A 7,622-nucleotide genomic window follows, 5' to 3' on the forward strand; every position below is an offset into this window, starting at 1 on the left:
ACCGCCCCTCCCCCTCTTCGCTTCCTCAGGCGAGGAAAGGGGGCGGCCGGGAGCGAAAGCGGGGCGGGTTATGCTCCTGAGGGGCTGCTGGGGACCCGCCTGAAATGTCTTCTCACACACACACACACACACTTTATTGTGATTTATTAATTTGGAACGCTTATCTACCCCCTTTCAACAACAAAAAATGGTTTTCAAGCTGGCTGGTGTTTACATAGTGGCTGAGTTCGGACGACGCGCTAAGCAACGGGTGGGTCGGTGGGTGTAAGAGGAACAGAATGGGAAACAACCGTTGATTAGCGTGTCGTCCGAACTCAGGCGCCAACATTGCTGAGCAACAGTTTCTTAGCTAATTATACACAGGTCAGCTTCAGCAATGGGTTTCCACATGGACGTTTGGGCGGGCAGACTTTAGCCTCAAGGGATCTGCCCACAAAGAGCCAGGTGCAAAATGGTGCAGCCCGAAGGTGGATACAGAATTTCAGAACAAAGCGCCTCCAAGGCAGGGCCAGCCCTAACCTTAGGCTGCGTGAGGCGGTTACCTCAGGCGGCAGATGCTCGGAGGTGCAGCCTGCCTTGCGCCCCCCTCTTCACTCTCTCGGGTGAGCAAAGAGGGCGGGAGGACACCGGGGCCTTTCACCCCACAAGTCCGTTCCCAAATGAATGTCTGCAGTCTGTAAGTCTGTGGTGAGGTTAGAACGTTGGCCTGAGTGGGCGGAGCTAGGATGTCTGGGGAGGGGGAGGAGTCATATATAAGGGAAGGACTGAGGCGGGGATTGAGAGATTCCTTTCAGGGAATCTTTCCAGGGAGACTTTTGAGGTCCGCTTAGAGTCTGTAGCGCTCTCTGTGTTTAGGGTACTTAATTCTGGGAAATTGGAGGGTCAGTGTAGGGAGTGGTGTCTTTAGAGTGTGGTGTGCACGTAGTGGAAGTATATTAATCAATACTGAGAATAAAGAAAGTTAAAGAGTGATCGTGTGAGAGAAAGGAAAGCGCGTATGTGAATGAGTGACAGGATTGGATGAAAGGTTTCAAAAAGGTTGTTAAATGGTTTATTTGAAACAAAGCTTGTGAACTTTTAAAAATAAATTTTGATTGTTTGTTTTAAAACTACCACAAAAATCCCACGTGTCTGTTTGGCATTTATCATCTTAAGTTTACACATTCAGCACCCACTCTGACAATCATTCACCTCAGCAGATATAACTCACAGCGCATTATTATATATATTAAAATCCTTCTCCATTTAAACCCCTTTCTCCACATAGTTTGGAGGAAGGTGGTTTTTATCCCTTGCCTCAGGCGTATCAAGCGGTGGTGCTTGGCTTGAGCAGGGAGTAGCCTCGGCCGGGTCTGGTGTTCAGAGCCTGTGTCGTGGCGGACACCATCGCCTTGCCAGCGTTAAAGGTCCAGCAATCACTCCAGTCTCTGCCTCAGGAGGCGAAATGTCTTGGGGCAGCCGTGCTCTGACCACGTCCTCAGTCAAAAATTTCTACCAGCATGAACTCACACACAAATGCTTTCACACACAAATCTAGTTATTTTGCCTCCCAATCATTCTTGATTCCAGCACCCTCATTCAAGGGAGGAGAGGGGTGGGGAGGATGGCTTTTTGTTCTTGCTATTGTCAAATGATTTGGGAGTTGGAAACCCTTCCTGATCTACTACAAATCCCCTGGACATCTACCAATTGGTCCTATTCGAAGGTCTGCTTTTCTCTGATTGAGGAAACTTAATACCAATGGGGATCTTACAGCAGCTTACACAGAGTTTTAATTTTTTTTAAAAAAACAAAAACCTAAGGTCAAATCATAACAATGACAATTTTGCTGGAGGGCAGATAAAATTTCCAGCATTAAGGAAGTAGTGCCAAAAAGAAAATGGTACCAGGAGAACCTCCTTGGGAAGGGAGAGCCAGAGATCGGGCACTCAACTGGAAAGGCTTTGGACGGCTTCTTGGCATCCTCTAGCTTTAGAGTTTTATTTATTATTTATTTATTCAATTTATACCCTGCCTATCTACAAAATATCCTAGTTTCTCTATGGTTTGATAGTTAAATGAATCTTTCTCAGTCAAATTCCTCAAATTCTTTCACAAGAGTTTGTCCACTGAGTTTTAGCTCTTCATTGTTACAAAAAGAATGTATCTTGTGGCAACCGGTGGTTAGCCACTGTGGGGACTAGGATGTTGGTCTGATCCAGCAGGACTCTGGCAATGGCTATCCATGGCTACTAGCCCTGATGGTTGATTGCTATCTCCAGTATTCAAGGCAATAAGCCTGTGTGCACCAGTCCCTGGGGAACATGGGGCGGGGGGGGGTGCTGTCGCACCATGTCCTGCTTTGTTGGTCCTTGGCCTGTTTGGCCACTGTGTGAACAGAGTGCTGGACTAGGTAGACCCTTGGTCTGATCCAGCATCAGGGCACTTCTGATGTTCTCATGGTCTCAAGTGTATACTGTCACCCCAAATAGCACTATAAGCTAAAACCATTTTTCTCTGTTGATTTTAATGGTTGTACCTGTGGCCAATAGGTTTCCTTTTACGTTAGAGCTATGTTTCGCACACTAGGCGCGTCATCTCAACCCAAATCCCCATGCCATATTGCATAAAATACTTTCCTGCTATTAATACCTGTCCCTGGAGCTGTTTCTCTCTCGTCAGAGCTAATTAATTGCTCCTGTAGAGATGGTAAATTATTTCAATGGAGAAGAAGCAAGCAGGTTGCTCTGCAGCACAGTTAAGCTTAGCCCAAGTCAGGGAGCAATTAAGCTTTTGTCATGCAGCCTCCCAACAGCAGGGTTTCCTCTGACCTTGTGCTTCTCTTTCGCCCCTTTTGTGCTCATTATCTGCAGCTGACACAGTCGCCTTTGCATGTTTTTGCCCTGCATTCTGTTATCTCTTCCTGCTTCATGCTTCCCATCTTTGGCTCCTACACAGAGTTCTCTGCCACTGCTGTCACAGAGTGTTCTTCTAGTTTTGTCCTCCTTTTTCGCCATTCCCAGCTGTCACTCTTGCTGCCGAATCCTATGTGGAATTGAAATCAGCAGCCTGTGGCATACCTAACTCTGCATAGGGTCAAGCTGTCCGAGGCCCATATCTTATGCATGTTCTCCCAAGAATATGTGCATATGGTGATGGATAAGGCTTTGACTTTTGCTGTCACAGCAAACCATAAAAAAATCTTATGCAGTCAGCCAGCTACTGATTGTATTTGTTTATAAACTGGTTTTGCCCAAGACTCAATGCTTGCTTTTCTCATAGTGCCATAATATTGAACTTCAGTTATCCTAGGCTGGTTGGATCATAACTTTGATAGAGTTCTCAGTACTTCTACAGAACTACTTTGCCTCAACATTCAAACTGTATTTTTATACCACAATGTAGGTATGTTGTGCGTCGGGGAGAGAGAACAAGCAAGTTGAGAATTTATAAAATACTGGTCAACCCAAAAAAAATTTATCTATTCGATCATCCCTTTAAAGTAAAAGTAATATTTCTGAGGGTTGGTGTTGTTTTAGAGTCATTGTGGAGGCACAATAAGTTGGGATTTGTGTATATGTTACAGTGCTCAGATGATCATGTTATCATCAGCAGAGTCAATTTGGGTTAAATCTAAAGCTAATAAATCTGGCAGTGGATACTAGCTGTAAGGTAAAGATGAAGTGGGACAATGCAAAAAGAAAACACGTTGCGAACTTCACCCACTTTTGAGTCTCATTCAGCCCACCATCACCTCCAGCCCCAGAACTGACTTTTCCGAAGCATCAGTTGCCTTAGTTGAAAAAAGCTTTTCCTAACCCTTTTAGCTGATGGGGTTTTTTAAATTTAAAAAACCATAACTAAAGCAAGATATGATAGAAGTTTCTATACATTTATGCACAGTGTGAAACAAGTGGATAATGGTAATTCTTTCTGCTTCTGTAATAAGTAAGTTATTCAGCCATTAGTGTACTTGTGAATACCAGGTGCTGGGGCTAAATACCAGGCTACGTTATTAACTTTATGCCCTGCTTGCAGGCTGGGAGCATCCAGCTGGCCACTGTGGAAAACAGGATTCTGGACTAGATGGATCTTTGGTCTGATCCAGCAGTGTTCTTGATGTGTCCTTATGGGTGTCTGTCTCCAGAATGCCCACACTTGTTCTGAGGAATACAGTATCCTGCAACACACTCACAGCTTCAAGGGAAGATGTCTGGAGCAAGTAGAACAAATGGGCAACAATGTGCATATATTGCACTTATTTGTGGAAATGTCATAAAGAAACTATTATTTATTTATTCATTTATTTATTGCATTTCTAAACCGCCCAATAGCCGAAGCTCTCTGGGCGGTTTACAAAATTATACATAACACATGAAATTGCCCTGGTGAATTCACTCCTGAAATTCACATAGCCTCAAAGGAAAGCAACAGGGATGTGTGGAATTCCTGCACAGCTCTTGAATAGCATTTTGCTCTCCTTTTCTGGCCATTTAAGTGCTGTGCAGGGTCACTTGCCTGGAGAACAATCCATCTTCCCTTATGCACACAAAGCCAGCACTTCACCACTCTGGAAAAAAGAAGAACACATACAATGCTGTAATGTTTACTGAGGCATTAACTGCCTGTCCAGCTCAAAGAAAGGCTCTTGCTGATGATAGGAATATCCTGTGGCAAAGTTAGAATCTGTTGGCTGGTTTTAAATTTGGGAGCTTCTATGACAAATTCAGTCTCTTTTACATTGACTCTTTAAGTTGTATTCTTATGAATAGGTAAGAACTACCTTTGAAATTAGAACCTCGCTGTCCTCTGAGGACTTTCACGCTACCATAAACTGTGCACATGCCCAGACTCTCACTAAAGGCATCACACATTGATTAGAACAAAGGCAGAGAACCTGTGGCCCTTCAGATGTTGTTGGACCACAACACCTGTCATCCCGAACCACTGGTCATGCTGGCGTGGGCTCATGGATGTTGGAGTCCAAGAGCAACTGGAGGACCACAGGTTCCTGACCGTGGCTTAGAAGAACCTCTTGGACTGTCAACCTTGCCAGCTGCCACTTCTGATCTTGAACCATTGCTTGGCATATGTGCTATAACATTTCAAGCCAACGGAAAATGGTAACTATGACGCCAGTGCTTTCTCTAGGGAAGCTTTCAAGATAGATACCTCAGCACCTGATTGCTAGAAAAGTCTAGAATTGGCATGTAATTACACTGTGTGATACCTACCTCATAAAAGCCTCCAACTGGGAAAGGGGAATTTGTAGTGACAGCCACATGTGCCAGAATGCATGGATTCCCCTTTCCTCTCACACGTTATGATTCTTTAGATTGGAAGACTGGGGAATATCCAGTAGCAACCAGGAATGTGTCAAAATATGCCCCTAGTAGCATTACCCAGGCTTTTAAAATAGCTTTAAGAAAAGAAAAACATCACTTAAAGAACAGTGAAGATCTTCCAAATATGTTATCTCTAGTTGTTTGAAATCTTTCATCATACCAATCCCAAAGCATCAAGATTGGTGGATTTAGCATTGATACTTAATGGGTGATGGGTCATTGACTTTAGCATCCTGTACCATTATACCAGTCTGATCCTGCAAGGAATCCTAAAATATAATTATTTGTGAAGACAGAGCATGATGGGAAGAGAGATGTGACTGCAAAATCTGATATTGCAGACCAGATCCAGATCAGCAAAGGGATTGGGAAGCAGATCTGGTGGCCACTCTGGGATTCCCAGCTATTGGAAGCAAGAGATACTCAGCACTGAAACCGGATGTGTAAACCAAGCAGAGTAAAAGGGAAGAATCTCTGCAGCGCCGCGTTGTGGTCTAGCCACTTCCTGAATGCAACTTGAGCACTTGCCCCTAATCGCTTCCTCTCTTCTTCCCCGCTGTAGTTGGGGATCCCCCTCCATTAATTTCAGCAACACGCTGCCCACAACCATAATCCAGTGAAATACAGAATACAGTTTCTGATATATCTGTGCCATATACTGTAATTGATCTCCCCAATTATAACAATTAACAACTGCAGTCAAGGCAAAATTCAAGATAGACCCATTGCAGGAAGTTACTGGGTGGGTCCAGCTACTTAATGGATTTAAAGAGATGGATGCTGGTCTACTGTGTAGACCTGTTAGGGTAGTTTTGAAATGGCTGCAGGGCAAGGTAGGGCAGAACAGTAATACTGCAAAGCACTTTCCTTGGGATTTTAAGAAGGTTCAGGCCTGCAAAGCCTGAGCACGCGCGCGCGCACACACACACACACACACACACACAGAGTCATCACTGTCGTTAAGGAAAGAGGTACCTCAAAGGCAGATCTTGGCACCTCTCAGCTTTCCTCCAGTTTAAATCCTATCTAGCAAACTTAATTTGTGCTGGCCCCCATCTCTTTAACACAAGCTGCTCGTCCCACAATGTTTGACATTGCCTCATCTCATCTACACTGACATGTGTAATGCTTTTCTTTTCTTTTTAGATGCAGCTGTTCCATTTCCCCCTTTACCATATCCAGTTATCTTCAGTATCCTTAGTTAATTGGATACAAGGTGTTGTGCAGCTATCAGGCGAGTCCAGTGTGAACTGGTCAACTCTGGATACATTTTGACTTTTTAGAAAGAGCAACCATTTAAAAATGCTTCTAATACACTGTGAAGCTATCTGGGAAAGACAATGCAGGCATGGCATGACAGGAAAGGGCTGACTGATGTGAGCGAGAGGTGTGAAAACTCACTGTCAATTGCAGGATTGACATTTGTGAGTGCTTGGATAGGGAAAGGAGCCAAAGATCACATAACAGAGGATCAGACAAAATAAATTGTCTTGTGGTCATCACAACCTCACACATCCAACACTTCTTTTACCTGGACTATTATTGCTCCAAGTGATGTTTCACTTTCTGTGGGCTGTTTGAACAAGAGGAAGGTTAAAAAAACCACCCTTCACAAGTTTGCTGTTGCTACTCTTGGAGATTTTACAGTCTCAGTAAAACAACAGTCCATCATCATGGATGTGATTCCCCTGTATGTTTCAGATTGTCAAAACCGCCTAAGACAACAGCACCAAGACTGCCACAATAGGTTGTGAGCTTCTCTGCAAAGACGGCCTCATAGGCCCCTTCCAACTCTACTATTCTATGATTCTACGGCTGCCCCATCTCCTGATGCTTTTTTTTAAAACTCAAAGGCTTTTTAGATCGTGATTTGCTGCTGTCCAGGAGTATTTTATTCCTCTTGTACTGCTATGGTTAGGACAGATTTTGTATGTTGTATGTCACCTTAGGCTATTTTAAAGAAAGAGGGCTAAAGTTTTTATTAACAAAACAATGAATAAACAAAGCATCTCATCAATGAAACCTAGTGGGGTTCAGCATTGTGTGTGCATCATGAGTTTGCTTGGCCCCAAACTCTTTTATGTACCAGTTCCAAGATTTCAATTCAGCAACAAAGCAAGACACCAAAGAATGTGATTGGAAAAGATCAGAATTTATTAGAATGGCTGATGTACATGGTCTCTCCAAATACAGATTATTACTGTGAACCACTAACTGGAAATATATTACAGCTATGTAATTCCTTTAAATGTATCTGTCCAAAATCCTGTTCAAAAGAAGCACACAACAGTGGATGGA

General features: G+C 43.6%; 1 protein-coding gene across 1 annotated transcript in view; it reads left to right on the forward strand.

Annotated features, from left to right (window-relative positions):
* The window catches only part of POLR3K (RNA polymerase III subunit K), a 181,344-nt gene that overhangs the window by 114,694 nt on the left and 59,028 nt on the right, over nucleotides 1–7,622 (forward strand). The gene's annotated exons all lie outside the window — the stretch shown is intronic.

The sequence above is a fragment of the Elgaria multicarinata genome, chromosome 17 (genome assembly GCF_023053635.1).
Source record: "Elgaria multicarinata webbii isolate HBS135686 ecotype San Diego chromosome 17, rElgMul1.1.pri, whole genome shotgun sequence".
NCBI lineage: Eukaryota > Metazoa > Chordata > Lepidosauria > Squamata > Anguidae > Elgaria > Elgaria multicarinata.